The 18,514-nt window shown below is 42.1% G+C and overlaps 1 long non-coding RNA gene across 2 annotated transcripts in view; it reads left to right on the plus strand.

Moving 5' to 3' along the window:
• The window catches only part of LOC132680108 (uncharacterized), a 30,502-nt gene extending 14,965 nt beyond the window's left edge, over nt 1–15,537 (plus strand). For both annotated transcript variants that reach the window (XR_013554709.2, XR_013554710.2), the window contains 3 exons: nt 12,595–12,721; nt 12,882–12,994; nt 15,411–15,537. This is a non-coding gene — a long non-coding RNA (uncharacterized LOC132680108). The remainder of the gene's footprint in view (nt 1–12,594; nt 12,722–12,881; nt 12,995–15,410) is intronic.
• Nucleotides 15,538–18,514: the final 2,977 nt, after the last annotated feature.

An 18,514-nucleotide genomic window follows, 5' to 3' on the forward strand; every position in this document is an offset into this window, starting at 1 on the left:
AGAGCCCCAGAGTCTCATAGCCTCTAGGCTTGGCTGTGACTCTTCTGCACTTGCCAGCAAGGACCTGAAGCAGCAGTTGGCTTCCTGGACTCCCAGAGAGGACTCCAAGCCTAAGTAGTCACACTCCCACCTTTCTGGTTTCTCCCAGCCACACCTCAAAGCCCCACCGTCAAGGTTCTATGTAAGGTAGGGATAGAAGAATACATTTAAATGTCTAAATACCTGAGTGTGGGCCAAGTGGATCTGTGTTAACTCTATTGGAAATGCCACTGCTTCAACCCCTCAGGAAACTGGCAGTATCTATTAAAGCTCAACAAGCACATATGCCCTGCCCAGCGATACTGCTCCTAGGCATGCCTGCGGAAATGTATATTTACAAGTTTACTAAAAGATATGTTCAAGAATATTCATAGGAGGGGGCACCTGGCTGGCTCAGTTGGTTTAGTGTCCTACTTTGGCTTAGGTCCTGATCTCACAGTTCATGAGTTCGAGCCCCACATTGGGCTCACTGCTGTCAGTGCAGAGCCGGCTTTGGATCCTCTATCTGCCTTTCTCTCTGCCCCTCCCCCACTCTCTCAAAAATAAATAAAAACATTTAAAAAAAAGAATATTCACGGGAGCAACTACTTACATTGTTTAAAGTTGGATACTGTCCAAATATTCATCGATAGTCAAATGGGTAAAATAAATTCTATTACATTCATACGATAGAATATTATCAACAATGAGAATGAATGAATGATACATGCAACAGCATAGATGGCACTCACAAATATAACACTGAGGGGGAAAAAAAGCCAGACATAAATAAGTACAGGTTATATATCATTTTCATGAAATTTTCTCCCGCCCCCAGTTTTATTGAGATGTAATTGACATAATATGTAAGTTTAAGGTGTACAATGTGATGATTTGACACACATATATATTGTGAAATGGTTACCACAACAAAGTTAGTTAACACATCCATCACCTCATATAATTATAATTTTTTATGTGAAGTTTTAACCAAAAACACTCAAAGTTAATCCCTGGTGTTTTAAGTCAGGATAGTGGGTAGGAAGTGACTAGGAGAGAATATTAGGGCAAAGTCTATGGAGCTGGTAATATTAGAGTCCATCAGAGGTGATGGGTAATTTATAAAACTTTAATTTATAGATGTATAAGTTCTGTAATACTTGGGTAATTTATAAAAATTCATCGGGGCGCCTGGGTGGCGCAGTCGGTTAAGCGTCCGACTTCAGCCAGGTCACGATCTCGCGGTCCGTGAGTTCGAGCCCCGCGTCAGGCTCTGGGCTGATGGCTCGGAGCCTGGAGCCTGTTTCCGATTCTGTGTCTCCCTCTCTCTCTGCCCCTCCCCCATTCATGCTCTGTCTCTCTCTGTCCCAAAAATAAATAAAAAAACGTTGAAAAAAAAATTAAAAAAAAAAAAAAAAAATTCATCAAGTGGTCCACTCATGATTTGTGCATTTTTCTGTATGTGTGTTTACTTCAATATAAAATTTCCATTAAAAAAAAGTCACCACAGATCAGTAGTTCTCCACTTTATCAAACCCAAACACCCCCTTTTCATAACAAGGGTTTTGTGACATTCTCTGTATCTCCTGAAATTAAAATTGTACATACTACATGTATAATTAATTTTTTTCCTTTTAAAATAAAATTTTTTTTTTAATTTTTTTTGTTTAACGTTTTATTTATTTTTGAGACAGAGAGAGACAGAGCATGAACGGGGGAGGGGCAGAGAGAGAGGGAGACACAGAATCGGAAGCAGGCTCCAGGCTCTGAGCCATCAGCCCAGAGCCCGACGCGGGGCTCGAACTCACGGACTGCGAGATCGTGACCTGAGCTGAAGTCGGACGCCTAACCGACTGAGCCACCCAGGCGCCCCAAAATTTTAATTTTATAATTTAAAAAATCTATAATGCATTAGTTGAAGTATAAAGAAAAAAGGAGAGGGGGAAACTTTATAGTAGAATATACTATGTATGATAAAATACAATGTGTAATTAATAGACTGTGTATTTCAACGTATAAATGTTTGGTCATGACTACTCTGGAAGACATTAAGTGAGTACATCAGGTTCCTGCACCCAGTGTGAAAATCTCTAGGAATGCAGCAGTTGCAGGTTCAGATGGCATCAGGTAACATAATTGGCTAATTACTCGGGCACTGGTGATGTGCTTTTCTGAAATGGTAAAAAACTCTGTGCTAGAGTTTTAAATAGAACACAATACAACCATCCTTCTATTTACACAATAATGACATCTCTTTCAAATCTAGAGCATGTTAAAACTATGCAAAAATATTTTGTATTTGTCAAAGCCAACTTAGATTATAGGCTTAAATCATTACAAACTTGCTTTACACGTACATGAACGTCCAACTTGATATAAAGTCATGCAGGAGGTAAGACAATCCACTGTGGTCCAGGACTGCCCTGTGTATTGCAGGGTGTCTAACATCTGTGGCCCCTGACCATTATATGCTAGTGGTGTCATTGCAATAACCACAGTTTTCCAATATTCCCCCAGGAAACAGCAATACTTTGGTCAAGAATCATCTGTGCATCAATGTAATTTGTTGGGCATAGCAATTTGAATAAGCTCTCTCAGGTCTTCAGAGCTTCTCCACTCACTGCACTGTAGACCTGTCTCAAATTAGCCTCCCTGAAATCTTAATGAAGATTTGGGTTGTTTTGTGGTTGGTGCCTGAGGTTGAGGGTCTATCAGAGGAGATTGGTAATGTTCTTGGACAAACAAGTGAAAATTATGCCTGCAATTTCAAGCTATGTCCCTACCTCTGCCCTGAGAGCCCCGCTTTGTTTTGTTTTTATGTTTATGTATTTATTTTTTAGAGAGAGAGAGATAGAGAGCAAGTGCGGGAGGGGCAGAGAGAGAGAGGCAGACAGAATCCCAAGCAGTCTGCACACTGTCAGTGCAGAGCCTGATGTTGGGCTTGAACTCACGAGCCATGAGATCATGACCTAAGCTGAAACCAGGAATTGGTGGCTTAACCAATTGAGTTACCCAGGTGCCACCTGCCTACTTTGTTTTCATAAATAAGACTCCAGATGTTCCAGAAAAGAGGGCCCCATTAATTTGTCAGTGTGTATGATCAAGAGTTGCACAAATCCACCATGCAGGACATTCTTGCAGTGAATGCTGGAGACCTTCTACCTCATCTTCTGCCATGGAATATAACTAACATTTGAAAGATTATTATATGCCAGGCTATACACCAACCCTGTGCAAAGCACTTTACAGGCATTATCTCATTTTATTCTTTTAACAGCCCAATGAGGTAGGTACTATTATTATTCCCAGGTTTTGATGGAGAAGGAAACTAAGACACAGAGAGGTTAAATAACATTCCCAGGGTCACACAGTTAATAAGCTTAAAAGCCAGGATTTGAACCCAGGCATCTTATTCCAAATTTATACCTCTTAATGATTATGGCGTCTTGCTCCATAATCCAAAAGGAGAATACCGTTTTGCCAAAAACCTGTATCACAGGCATAGAGACATGATGCAGTCTTCCGTTGGCTAAATGGCTGTTGGAATTCAGCTTGCCTGGGGAGAAGTCTGGTAGCCTCCAGTATTAGTGAGATTACATTCAGCTTCAAATAACACGAAGCTGACCAGTAAGTATGAACAATAAGGACATTTATTGCTTACTTAACACAAAGTCTCAGGATTGGTTAAATGGCTTAGTATCATTAAACACCCTTGGCTTCACCATCATCAGGGTGAAAGCCCATTAGCTTTTCTTCCTCATATATGTTTTCTCCTGGTCACAAGATGGCGGCTGATGTTCCAACTCTGCCAGAGGAAACAAGGGGCAGAGGAAAAAGGATTTTTTTTTTTAATGGTTTTTTATCTGTAGCCAATTTTCTTTCCCATCTCATTGACCATAATTGATTGATGTGCCTACCCCTAAACCCATTATTGAAAACGGGGAATAGTAGCACAATGATTGTCTTACACAAATAATTGTTGATCCCCTGGGCTTCTTTTTCCAGAGGTTTCCACCCATTACAAAATAAGGTTCTGTTAGGAAAGAAAGAGAATGGCTGTTGTATTAGTCTGCGAGGGCTACCATAACAATACTGTAGACTGGGTGGCTTAAGCAACAGCAAATTGGAGGCCATAAAGTCCAATGTCAAGGTGCAGCAGGGTTCAGTTTCTGTTAAGTGTTTTCTTCTTGTTTGGAAACAGGCATGCTGTGCTCTCACATGCTTTCCCTTTCCTAGGCATGTGTGATGGGAGAGAGGGGCAGAGAGAGAGAGAAAGAGAGCAACTTTTCCAAAGTCTCTTCTTGTAAAGGCATTGATTCCATCATGAGGGCACCACTCTCGTGACCTCTTCTAACCCTAATTACTTCCCAAAGGCTTCATCTTCAAATATTATCACATTGGGGGTTAAGTCTTCAACATATGAATGGGAAGGCGTTGGGTGTGTGGGGGACACAAACATTCTATTCATAACAGCTGCCAAGTAGGCTATAAATAGTGTCTGCCATTCCTTCTCTGTGGGATGATTAGGTGGTCCCAGCTTGGTAGTAGCCTGGGGAATATGTCGGTTGCAGGAGATACCAAAGATGTGATTATGGTACTCTCAGCCATAGTGAAATCATGTTTCTCTAGCCAGTCAGGCCTGACATTCTCTCACATTCTCCTTCATGGACCTCCAGAGCTTGGGACTCCTAGTGAATGGGCTGTACGCACAGACAATGTCCTTGATTATCTTAGCCATCATAGGATAGGCTGAGTGTGGGTGGCCTTGCTTCTGCCATAAAAAGACCTGCTGTATCCCAAAAAGTCTACAACTTATGACCATGTACAGTAGCCTATTGGAAATTTCCTGAGTTCCCCGTGCATGCATTCTTTGTTCACCAATGCCTACTGTCTCCATCACAAACAACTTCACAGTTATCTATGTTGCCCAATTCCTAGGCAAGTCCTAGGGATGGGTATTTCTAGTCCCCTGAATAAAGAAAGTAAATGTGATAGATTAGAATTTCACCAATAGTAATCTACATACTTTTTCACTTGATATCTTCAAATGTTTTCATTTCCACCACCTTCACCCCAGATAGCTGGACCTCAGTCATTCACTTCTCTGGGGGTATAAAAATTAAGGATCTTTGATCACAAGCAGTAGAAACAAACTCTGGCTGATGAAATCCACAGGGAACTTTGGAAGAGGTTATAGAAAGCTCACATGCATAGCAGGAAACCTGGAGGATCAGGCTCGGAACTGGATGGAAACAAACTCAGCTCTGGAAGGTGAAGAAGCAGGAAGTGCGGGAATAGTCTGGACAGACACCATTGTCTCATGAAGGAAATCCAACCATTTTCAATTCAGTTCTAGGCAGAACGTTTGAACTAAAGGCAGGATCAATTTCAGCTGGATTGCAAATTTAAATGTGAAAGGAAAAGTCAATAAAGCCTTTAGAGGAAAACAGGGGAGAGCCCTTTTGGGCCAGAGAGGGCAGGGTGTCACATACACTCCTGACTTGTCTAGGGGACAACTCTTACTCCAGCCCAGGAATGGGAGGTAGAGGCAGAGCCCTGAGGCTTAAAGGGGCATGCTTGTGGCTTAGGGGTTTGAGAAGTTCAAGCACAGCAGATGCTAGGCCTGTGGCAGCCTGATGGATTCCAGATCCTTTCCGTGGTGGCTTGGGTATTCCCAGTACCCTTCCATTCTCGGTCAGGGTCAGCTCAGCCTGCTGGAAAAAGGCCTCAAGGCCCACAGCTGAGCAGTGACAGGGACAGATACCATGCATCTCTTCTCCCATTGCAGGTGCTCAGTTAGCTGGGGGCGAGGGATGGAAAACCAGCTTAGCAAGTGCAGAAATCCAGCATATTCCCAGGGAAGCTCTCTGAGTGAGTGCAGCACACAGCTCTGGATAGAAAAGGCAGACATTCAGGGCCACGGGTTACTTCAGCAGCGGAATAGAGCAGTGGTGGCAGAGACCACATGTTTTGCGTATGTTTTAATAAAAAATAACTTACTGTTGAGTTAAGCCTGTTCTAAGCACTACACATGTGCTGTATTGTCTTTAAATTTTTTTTCTTTTTCTTTTCTTTTCTTTTTTTAATTTACACCCAAGTTAGTTAGCATATAGTGCAACAATGATTTCAGGAGTAGATTCCTTAATGCCCCTTACCCATTTAGCCCATACTCCCTAAATTTTTTTTTAATGTTTATTTATTTTTCAGAGAGAGAGACAGAGTGAGAGCAGGGGAAGGGGCAGAGAGACAGGAGAACATGTGTCATCTTTTTAATCCTGTCATGTAAGTTGCTAGTACTCTCCCCACTTTACAGATGAGGAAACTGAGGCTCAGGAAGAGGTCACGCTTGCCTCAGATCACACTCTGTGTCACCTTGACTTGGTTGTAGGGTGCACAGACATTTGGCCAGACCTTATTCCGGATATGCTGTGAGGGTGTTTTTGGATGAGGTTAACATCTTTGAATCAGCCGACTGAGGAAAGCAGTCTACTGACTGAGTGACGAGGCAGAGCTGGGATTTACATGTCAACAATATGGCTGCATAGATACTTAACCACTGTACCCAATTTTGCCTCTCATGTAAGCCAAGCAGATAAGCACAGACACAAAGCAAACTCTTGAGCAAGGACTGGCAACCAGAATGCACCAGAAGTCAAGGAGACACAGATACAGGTGCATTCTAAGGATGAGAACCAGAGAGCCAAAAGAAGTGGAAAGCAGGAGAGTCACAGAGCCAAGGTGTTGAGTGTGTGTCTATGCTGAGGTACAGCTCTGGACAGCCCTCATTTACCTTGTAGCTCCCTTTTGGAGGGTTCCCAAATGTATCTCTTTCTTTCTTCCTTTTTTTTTGTTAAGTTTGCTTTATTTATTTTGAGAGAAAGAGAGAGAGCACGCGTGTGCATGTGAGCACGAGGGAGGGGCAGAGGGAGACAGGAGAGAATCCCAAGCAGGCTCCGTGTACAGAGCCTGACTCGGGGCTCCATTTCACAGTTCGTGAGATCATGACCTGAGCAGAAATCGAGAGTCGGACGCTTAACCGACGGAGCCACCCGGGCGCCCCGCAAATGCATTTCTTAACGTGTATGTGACCCTTCTGACACCCGGTTGATAATGAGAATCTTGGGTTCCTTCAGAATTCCACAGTGGAACTTGCCCAGCAAATCCTACTGCTTTGAGCCGTTTTGCATACACATTGGACTTCTTTAATACCTGCCTCTTTATCTTGTTAAGAGTAGACAATGATTCTTGTTTGCCTGTGGGACAGTGTACTTATTCCTTACCCTGGCCTCCAAAACTCTGCATAACTCAACAATCCCAAATCTTAGCTGCAGTCTGCCCAACCTCCCCTCTGAACCCCACGTAACATATTCATATTCCAGACACTTCCACTTTGCTTTCCTGGCATACTATCTCCCCTTGTCTTTAACCATTTAAATGCCACCCAGCCTTCAAGGTTAGCTCAAATTCCATTCTTTCTGCTTAGTCTTCTGTATTGGGTTTTCCAGAGGAACAGAACCAATAGGAGATATGTATGTATATCATATATGGATGATATATGACATATATACTTATTATAAGGAATTGGCTCATGCAATTATGGAGGATAAGAAGTCTCAAGATCTTCAGCTGGCAAGTTGGAGGGCCAGGAGAGGTGATGTGTAATTCCAGACAAAGTCCAAAGGCCTAAGAACCAGAAGAAAAGCCCAGAGGCTCAAAAACCAATGTTTCAGTTTGAGTCCAAAGGCTGGAAAAAGACCAGTCCCAGCTCAAGCAATCAGGCAAGAGAAATTCCTTTTTACCTGAAAGAGGGTCAGTGTATTTTCTTCTATTGTTGATTCGATGAAGGGCATCTACATGCGGGGGGAGGGGGGCAATCTGCTTTACCCAGTCTACTGATTCAAATGCTAATCTTATCCAAAAACACCGCACAGACTTACCCGGAATAAGCTTAGACCAAAAGTCTGGGCACCCCATGACCCAGTCAAGTTGACACATAAAATTAACCATCACTACTTCTTCATTTTTGAATTGGAACTATATACTCCAAGTCCCAAATTGTTACCTGTGGTTACTCCTGAAAGGTGTGATTCCAGGACGGGAAGGGAGAACTTCCATCTATTCTCTACTCTTCAAAAGGATGGTGGAACTTTGAGTAAATGGTGCTTTTCTATATTTTTTGGTGCTTTTTCAAAATATTTATATTAAAAAATGTTGTATTAAAAATAATGATCCAATTCCAACTACCAGTTATAGAAAATGCAGAGGACAAAGGAACATGTTTAATAAACCATGTGATACAATAAGCAAAATCCATGACTATTGGAAACTATTCAGCATAAACAACCTAGTTTCTTCAACAGATAAATTGGAAGTGTTATAAAAAGAAGTAGAAGAAAATCCTATGATTAAAAGAGATTTTTAAAAACATAGCAACCATTTGCAATGTGTGGACATTATTTGGATCCCATTTAAAAAAAAAAAGAAGAAGAAAAAGAAGAAAAAAAAATTCAAAAAGTGAAAAAAGAAAAATCCATAGTATTTATGAGACAATTGGAAATTTAAGCACTGGTGGGACATTTGACATTATTAAGACACTTTTTAAAAGTGTAATGGTTGTGTTGTGGTTATGTTTTAAGAGCTTATCTTTTAGGGGCACCTGGGTGGCTCAGTCGGTTAAGCATCAGACTCTGCTCAAGTCATGATTTTGTGTGGTTCGTGGGTTCGAGCCCCAGGTCGGGCTCTGTGCTGACAGCTCAGAGCCTGGAGCCTTCTTCAGATTCTGTGTCTTGCTCTCTCTCTCTCTGCCATCCCCCTGCTTGCGCTCTGTCTCTCTCTCTGTCTCAAAAATAAGTGAAGATTAAAAACATTTTTTAATAAAATAAATCAATAAAAGCTTAACTTTTATTTACTTAATTAAATTTTATGTATTTATTTTGAGAAAGAGAAGGAGACTGTGAATGGTGCGGGGAACGGAGAGAGAATCTGAGGGAGAGAGAGAATCTCAAGCAGCCTCTGTACTGGCAGCACGGAGCCTGATGCAGGGCTTGGACTGACAAACCAGGAGATCATGACCTGAGCCGAAATCAAGAGTCAGATGCTTAACCAACTGAGCCACCCAGGGGCCCCTAAAAACTTATCTTAAAAAAAATTTTTTTAATATTTATTTATTTTTAAGAGAGAGAGAGAGACTGAGATAGAGCACGAGCAGGGGAGGGGCAGATAGAGAGGGAGACACAGAATCCAAAGCAGGCTCCAGGCTCTGAGCTGTCAGCACAGAGCCTGACCTGGGGCTCGAACCCACGAACCACACGAGATCATGACTTGAGCTGAGTCTGATGCTTAACCGACTGAGCCACCCAGGTGCCCCTAAAAACTATCTTTTAAAGAAACGTACTCAAAATTTTAAGGATGAAATAATGTTATGTCTGAGATTTACTTCAAAATAATTTGGCAAGAGAGAAAGTGGATGAAGATGTGGATGGGGCAGGATTGTCATGGGTTGATAATTTTGGGGATTAAGTGATACAGAGAGGGCTCATTATACTATTTGATCTACTTTTGTGTGAGTTGGAAATTCTCCACAAATAAAAATATTTAAAAAATTATAATATGTTCAGCAAAATTTCATTGTAGGTAATTATTTCTACCCTATCAACCATAAAAGACTTATTTAAAAACTCAGAGGTTCACTCGAAAGATAGTTGAAAATTTCAAATGCTAAGAAATTTTCATCTCCATTTTCCTCCTCCCACACAACATAATTGTCATTCTGGTCACAGAACCAAACTCGTACCACGTATGACACAAAGTAAATTATCAGCTCACCTCTGGTTTCTGGCTGCAACTCAGTCCTGAGTTGGTTTTGCTCCTTCAGGTTCCCAGCTGAAACCTCAGTTGAGACTCTCCCTGCTATAGAGACAGGGGCCAGACACCAGGACTTATGAAAACCTGGAAGGGTCACCAAGATGATTAAGACAGGGCCCCTGCCCTTGAGAACATGAATCCACCATTACATCCAAATGGAGAACTATCTACATTTTTTAGGACGTCTTCCAGATTGTGAGACTCCAGATACATCAGACTCTCCTCAACTACCTTCTCTTACTACATTTTCTCCCTCAAGAGTTCACCCTGCTTCACAGCTTCACACTCATCTAAAAGGTGATGATTCCCGGGTTCACACCTCCAGCCGAGGCCTCTCTCCTCATTGCCAACTGAAATATTCAGCTGTTTTCGTGAACATTCTCATCTCAATAAAGAAATGAGCTTCAGCTCTTCAGCTACCGTGCATCAGGGCTTGAGTTGTTTCCTCAAGACACACCCCACCACACCCTGCCCTTCCCAAGAAGTCCTCCCTGATGCTTCTCTTTTCTTTACTCTCCACATCCAGTTGCTTACTAAGTCTTATGGACCCTACCTTGAAATATTCCTCAAATCTGAGTCCTGCTCATCATTGTACCACTACCACTTGGTCCAAGCCACTAATATCTCTCATCTGGGCTACTGCAGTAAGCTTCCAACTTGTCTTTTGTATTGGTGAAGATTAGGTTTTAAAGATATTAATCAGATTATAAGTCACCTCCCTATTTCCCTCTCAAGTCTCTCTAGTGGCTTCCTCTTCTACTTGTAATAAAGTTCAAATTCCTCACATGGCTGACAATCTCCTCTAGGACCTGAACCCCTGTCTACCCTCTGTTTCCCGCTCCTCTTGGCTCATTCTCCTCTAGCCACTGGCTTTTATGATGTTCTTTGAATGTTTGCTCAAACCTCAGGTCCTAGTATTTGCTCTTCTCATTCTAGATGGTTCTTTCTTAAAACTTTATGGCTTGTTCCCTCCCTTGATTCCAGTGCCTACCTAGATGTTAGGTTCTCAGAGATGCTTTCTCTCTGCCCTATGTGAAAGAGCCCTAACTCTTCTTATCATTTACCCTCCTTCTTTTGTATAGCACTTATCACCACTTAAAATGATATGTTTATGTGTTTATTTCTTTGTTTTCTATTTCCTTCCCCTCCTCCTCCCAGGAGTATAAGATTCACAGGGGCAAGGACTTTATGCCTTTCACTGTTCTATCTCTAGGGCTTAACTCAGTAGGTGAATAAGTATTTGTTGAGCGAATGAATGAATGAATCTTCCAAGATTAATCTGATACAGACTTATCTTCTCTAAGAATGGGAAAATGAAAATGTCAGCCCGGGGGCACCTGGGTGGATCAGTCAGTTAAACCTATGATTCTTTCTTTTTTTTTTTTAATGTTTATTTATTTTTGAGAGAGAGAGAGATAGACAGAGACAGAGAGAGACAGAGAGAGACAGAGCATGAACAGGGGAGGGGCAGAGAGAGAGGGAAACAAAATGTGAAGCAGGCTTCAGGCTCTGGGCCATCAGCACAAAGCCCAATGCAGGGCTTAAACCCACAAACAGTGAAATCATGACCCGAACTGAAATCAGATGCTTAACTGACTGAGCCACCCAGGCGCTCCTAAGCCTCCAACTCTTGATTTCAGCTCAGGTCATGATCTCACAGTTGTGAGATCTAGTTCCGTGTCAGGCTATGTGATGACAGCTCAGAGGCTGCTTGGGATTCTCTCTCTCCCTGTCTCTCTGTCCCTCCCCTGATGAAGTGCTCTCTCTCTCTCTCTCTCTCTCTGTCTGTCTCAAAATAAATAAACTTAAGATAAAGAAAAGAAAAGAAAAGAAAAGAAAAGAAAAAAGGAAATACCAGTCTGTTATTCTGCTTCGAATGTCAGAGTGCAGGCGTGTGCTATGGAGTTCATGTGAATTTCCACATGTGTTACCAGGGATTGTTCTCTCACAAGAGCCTGGTGCCTGGTACATGGGGACTGACACCCCAGGGCTGTACCACATTCAATCAGAGATCATTAACTTTGCCTTAACCTTCCTGATGGTATTCTGAGAGGAATGCAGCCCACCCCAACAGGAGCACTCCTACTTGCCCTGGGACACTGTTGAGGTTGCTGAGGAGAGAGGGTTTAAAGGCAGCCCAGAGTCTCAAATGATCTTTAGGTCCAGCTATCTTGCAACTATCTCCTGGGGCGAGGAGTCTTGTGCTAAAAAGAAAAAATTAGTTAAGCTTCAGAGCTGCAGACAGCAGCGTAGGGTGGCTCTATTTTGTGACCTTGTACAATTTAACCCAGGTTGGAAGAAAGTAAGCGTTTCACTTCAGTGGGAGCTGAGCGGAGTTGTACCTTACCTGTGACCACAGAGACATGGGAGATGTTACAGGGGGTGGTGGGGACACCAGCCATGGTGGGGAGAGTGAAGACCCGTGCAGCAAGAGTCACAGCATGTGTCTGGTGAGTAAGGACTATTGGAATGACACACCAGCTGCATGGTAAACACCAGGGATGTGCCCAACAAGGGGCTGGATTGAATTACGTTGAAGACCCTTCGATTTTTAAGACAGGTAATACATTATATATTTTAGAGCAATTCTACTTCTAAAAAGTAGGGGCTGGATCAGTCAGGTTTTATTGCAATGGTTTTGCATAAACAAATAAACTCAAATTTCAGAGGCTTATATCAACATCAACACCACATTTATGTTTCTCACTATAGGTCCCAATATAGGCTTCAGGCTGAGTCTGGTTCAAGTTAACTCCCCATGTCTCTTAAGCCGGGATCAGCAACTTCTCACAGCGGATGGCTGAGGTCCAAGAAGCCAAACCAAGTCAAGCCAGACCTTGTAAGCACATTTAAAGCCTCTGCATAGGTGATGTTCATTAACATTCTGTTGACAAACAAACTAGAGTCAAGCCCGACATCAGTGGGGCATGAAAAGGTACTGCACTGGGAGACCCTATAAGGTCTTGAGGCAAAGGCTGTGGATGTTTCCTTTTTTGCAGGGAGGAAGTGAAGGAGCAGTAACCCAATCTCCTACAGGGCCCATCAAGGCTGTTTGGAGGCACAAGTGAGTTACCATGGAAACATCTTGAATGAGAAGCTTAAAATCTCAAAGGTAGGGGCACGCAGCCAGAATCGTTCCTTTGTTACTGTTACTTTGATACATATTCCTTGATTTTTACCCTCTAGGCTAAAATTCGAGCCTCCTTGATTTTTGCCCCCAGGCTAAAATATGAGCCTGTGGAAGCTCAAATTACAGGGCCAGGCATTTCTGTCTCTGGCAGGAAGCACCAAGGCTGAGAACTTGAGCACGTAGAGTTTGCAAATTGTAATGTAAAGGGGGCTGTGTGCTCAGGCAGTGAATGTAGCAACTAGGCCTGGCATGGAAAAATAAAGCTCCTAGGTCTTTTTCAGGTTTGTTTAAAATTGCAGGTAAGATCTTCCTTGCTCTGCATTTATGAGGTTGGTTCCACCGTGGCTTCTTTTCATATCTAAGAATTACAGCAACACTCAGTGTACCCACATAGTATGTGAATCAAGGTCCCATGCAGCTGATAATTCCATGTGATGGAAACTTGCCCCTTCAAGTGCTAAAACAGTGTTTATTTCGACCACTTTAAAAAAATAGATATTGTTTTAAAATATGTAATTTGTTAACTGTTTTGAAAACCAAAAGGGCAGGATGCCTGGGTGGCTCAGTTGGTTAAGCGTCTAACTTTGGCTCAGGTCATGATCTCGTGGTTCATGGGTTCAAGCCCCACGTCGGGCTCTATGCTGACAGCTCAGAGCCTGGAGCCTGCTTCGGATTCTGTCTCCTTCTCTCTCTCTGCCCCTCCCCCCACTTCTCTCTCTATCTCTCTCAAAAATAAACATTAAAAAAATTTTTTTTTAATTCAAAAGGGCCTAAACATAATCCAGTCTTTTCTTTCTTTCTTCTTCTTTTTTTTTTTTCTTTTTTTAAAAGTAGGCTTCTCACCTAGTGTGGAGCCCAATGCAGGGCTTGAATTCACAACCCTGAGGTCAAGACTTGAGTTGAGATCAGGAGTCAGAAACTCAACTGATGAGTCACCCAGGTGACCTTCTTCAGTCTTTTCTTCAAGACTTGGGATATTTATCTATTATTGTGCAAAACAACAAAGCTTCCTCTCTTTTGTTTACCTGTGTTCTTTGTGTTCAGCTTTCACTTCCTTTTGCCATCATTTGACTTGTTTTCTAAAATAAAGTCCTTGATTTATTTTCTTGCTTCCAATCTGTAATAGACAAGGAAGCCAGTTATCCAGCTCTGTTAGAATCACGTCAGGACCTGTGCAAGCAGGGGAAGACAGTAATTGATAAAGATGGCATTTTATTTATTTATTTATTTTTAAGACATTGAAGCATATACTTTATTATTTTAGAGAGAGAGAGCGAGCACACGTGCATGGTGGGGAGGGACAGAGAAAGGGAGAGAGAGAATCCCAAGCAGCCTCCGCGATGTCAGCACAGAACCTGATGCAGGGCTCAAACTTACCACCATAAGATCAAGACCTGAGCCAAAATCAAGAGTCAGACGCTTAACCAACTAAGCCACCCAGGCGTCCTGATAAAGATGGCATTTTAAATCAGTGGGGGAACAAATGGAAAATTAGCTATTCGGTAAAAAACTAAATAAAATGATTTCCTTACCTCCATTGCAAGTTCCTGATGGATTTTTACATTTATTTCAAAAGCAAAATCATAAAAGTATTTGAATAAAATGGGGAAGAAAGAAATACGGAAGGATCTTGACATAGTAAAACTTACTTAATCAACAAAATAATGCAGAAACAATGAAGTTTTTTAAAAAAGTAAATTATGACAACCTGCTAAAAATAAAATTTCTGTACCACCAAAGCTGCACAACTTACAAAGCTAGAAAGAGTAATTGTCACAAATATAAAAGGCAAAATATTAGCATCCAAAATGTACAAAGAATGCCAAATGAATAAGGAAAAGATAACCTAAGAGAAGTATGGGCAAAGGAAATGAACAGATAATTCTGTGAAGAGGAAATACAAATGTCCAGCAAACATAAAAAGATGCTCATTCTCTAGGTGTCTGGGTGACTCAGTCAGCTGAGTGTCCAACTTTGGCTCAGGTCATGATCTCATGGTTTGTGAGTTTGAGCCCTGCGTTGGGCTCTGTGCTGACAGCTGAGACCCTGGAGCCTGCTTCAGACTCTGTGTCTCCCTCTCTCTCTGCCCCTTCCCTGCTTGTTCTCTCTCTCTCTCAAAAATAAATAAACATGAAAAAAATCTTTTAAAAATGATTCTCATTCTCCCCAGTGATAGAATCATATATTGTAAACCAAAACAAAGATATCTTTTTTACCTATCATATTGGCAAAAATTTAAAAGGTCAGTTAGAACCAACATTGATGAAGATGTGGGGAAACAGGTGTTTACACATTCTGGCTTAAATGTAAACCATGTATAGCCTTTTTGGAAAGCAAATTCTCAGTATTTATTAAATTTTTTAATGTTTATACATTCAACCTAGACATTCACTTCCAGGTAGCTTGCCTGAGGAAACTTACATGTGTGCACGGTGAAACATACAGGATCTTCTCTGACACTCGTTTGTTGTGTGAAAGCCTAGAAAGAATCTAAATATCCATCAATGGAGGAAGTGTTAAATAAACTCTGGTAAGCCCATACTATATGTTGGGGGAAACTTCATTTCTCTTCTGGCCTCCTATTTCCAATGAGAGGGGATTTAATTAGAGTAACATCCCTGTCCCTTTATTCACACCTCTCTATGGGAAGGAGAGATGTCTATAATTAATGAATTTGGGAGAAAGAACTGGACGTGCTCAGCCAAGTCCTTCCCTTTTTCTCTTTTTTGATGACCTTCAGGAACACTGCATTTTGACCTGTCACTGTGTGATAGTTTCTAGTCCTCTAGGACTAGTGACTGAACGAGGAAGCCTATCTCTTTCCACCCCGTCTTTTCACCCCGTCTAATTACAGGCTGAACTGCTTGTAGCCAAAGATTTGAATCCATGTGCTCAGGACTATAAAAAGAGCAGACACTGTGGTCTACTATTTTTCAGTTGGTTCTGTTTTGGGGTGGGAATAAAGAACTATAAATAGTAGCCTCCTAAAAACCCAGAAACTTGGAACCTTGGGCAATAGATGAGGACTGGCCTTACGAACAGAAAAAACACATGGAGAGACTATACCCCTGGCATAGCCAGGGCTGCTGGCATTAGGCTTTGTTGCCATTATAGGAAGGACAGGGCCAGGGTTCTTTTGTCCTTGACTGATACAGTTGAAATGTGGCCATTTTATTTTTAATTTTTTAATTTTTTTTTTTTTTTTACTTTGAGAGAGAGAAAGCACAGGAAAGAGAGAAAATCCCACACAGGCTCTGTGCCGTCAGCACGGAGCCTGACGTGGGGCTTGAACTCATGAACCGTGAGATCATGACCTGAGCCGAAATCGAGTAGTGTCTGACTGAGCCACCCAGGCACCCCATAATCTCTCTTTTATTACAAGGGTCTTAGCTAAGAAGAGCTCAGAAGGGTAGTGGGACTTTTTTTTTTTTTTCAATACCTACCCCAGGATGGAATTGTTTGATTCAGGAAGATATTAGAATTTGTTTGCTGTTGTTTGTTTGAAAATGAATGTGTTCAGAAAGCCCAGAATTCGCTAATTGAATGTCTCTTTCTCCCAAACCCTACAAGATGAATTACAGATGACTGTGTCAGAAAAAAAAATTTTTCTGGGCCAGATAGCAAAAGGATGGTGGGGATGAAGGCACTCAGGCGCAGTGAACAATGTCAGCCACGTAGGAGTTAGAGAAGACAGTCAGTGGACTTAAGTAACTGGCTAAATGCTTACAATCTTCCTGGCGGAGGATGGGAGCTACAAGTGGATATGGAACCCCAAGGCTTAAACCACTACTGCAGGAAAAGGCCTGGCAGAATAAAGTAACTCAAGACCTGAAATTCAAATACAGGACCTCAAAAATATAAAAAGCTGAGAAAACCTAGGGTTTGAGGAAGAACAGATAGCAGGGGTTTGGGCCCTTTGCAGGCCCCTGGGGGTGGGAAGCAGTGCTTCAGGTCAGAATCTACAAAACTGGGGAAAACAGGCCCTTGGAACCCCAGAGAAGATTGGTGCTGAACAATTGGAACAGCTTTCCTGGGGCATTTCTGCTGAATCTCAGCCCTGCATACACCTGAGCATCCATAGCAAGAGAAGCATAGGACGACTAAAAATGTCTGTTCAGGACATGGTGTGAAGGCTTTGTCACCAGACAGAGCACGGAGTGGCCAGGAACCCAGGGGGAGATATGAACTAAGAGGTTTGAAATCAGTTGGATCAGTGGCTAAGAAAGGAACCTCAAATAAAACGTGGTGACTTTGCAGGAAGGTAGGAATATCTCAAATGCCATCCTCCAAAGGAGACGTTTTTCTTCTATGTATATTAAATGCATGGTTCTCTAATTCACCTCTTGATTTATTATTATTAGTAGTATTTGGATATAGTTTGTTTTCAGGCTATGGTCTCCAGATAGCTGACATGGATGATTTGCCTTCTGATAGAGCTGGAAACAAAGATTTTTCCACCTAGTCTGCTTCTTTCAGATCCCATGGCCTTGGTCTTTGGTAATCATAAGTTTCTAGATCAAGCTCTGTATACTTACAGACAGCGTGGGGGATTGAGAATTGCTTGAGTTCCCAAAATGTGGTAGGTATGTGACTGGTGCTGACAGGCTTGTGAATCCTATTTACTCTTTGGATTCATTAAAAGAGAAGTACATTAGAGCCCTACCATTGAATGGATTCAATGTATGAGGGTTTAAGAGAACTGTACTCATGGGGCTCCAGGGTGGCTCAGTCAGTTAAGCATCAGACTTCAGCTCATAAGAGTGTGGAAAGTGGGAGAGAGGCCGAGGGGGTGAAGGAAAGACAGAGGATTTGAAGCAAGCTCTGTGCTGACAGCAGAGAGCCCAATTCAGGGCTCGAACTCACGAACCACGAGATCATGATCTGAGCTGAAACTGAGAGTTGGACACGTGACCAACTGAGCCACCCAAGCACCCCAATATTGTATTTTTTTTACTGTGGCAAAATATACATAATATAAAATAAATGTTCCTCTTTTTTTTAAACTATTTTTAACTGTACAGCTTAGTAGCATTAAGTACATGCACATTGCTGTGCAACCATGACCACCATGCATCTCCAGAACTTTTCCATCTTCCTAAATTGAAACTCCATAACCATAAAACAATAACTCCCCATTCTCCCCCTGCCCCCAGCCCGTGGCAAATATCATTCAACTTTCTGTCTCTATGAATTTGATTATCCCAGGAAATCTCATGTTAAGTGGAATCATACAGCATCCGTCTTTCCATGACTGGCTTCTTTCACTTAGCATTGAAGGGTAACAGAATACGCCACCCCAAAATATGCTGCTTTAGTATATTGATCATTTTTAGGGTTAGGCACTTGAAAAACAGCAAATGCAGGGAGAGGCTTTCCCTGATGTCCCCTTATCCTCCTAAAGACCAGTCATCCAAAGGAACGCAATTGTCATCGATCCCTTCCTCTGGCGTTTCAATGAGCAGAGAGGACTGACTCTTATCACTGGTGAGGAGATTAGAAAGT

Source organism: Panthera onca, chromosome A1 (genome assembly GCF_046562875.1).
Source record: "Panthera onca isolate mPanOnc1 chromosome A1, mPanOnc1 haplotype 2, whole genome shotgun sequence".
Taxonomy (NCBI): Eukaryota; Metazoa; Chordata; class Mammalia; order Carnivora; family Felidae; genus Panthera; species Panthera onca.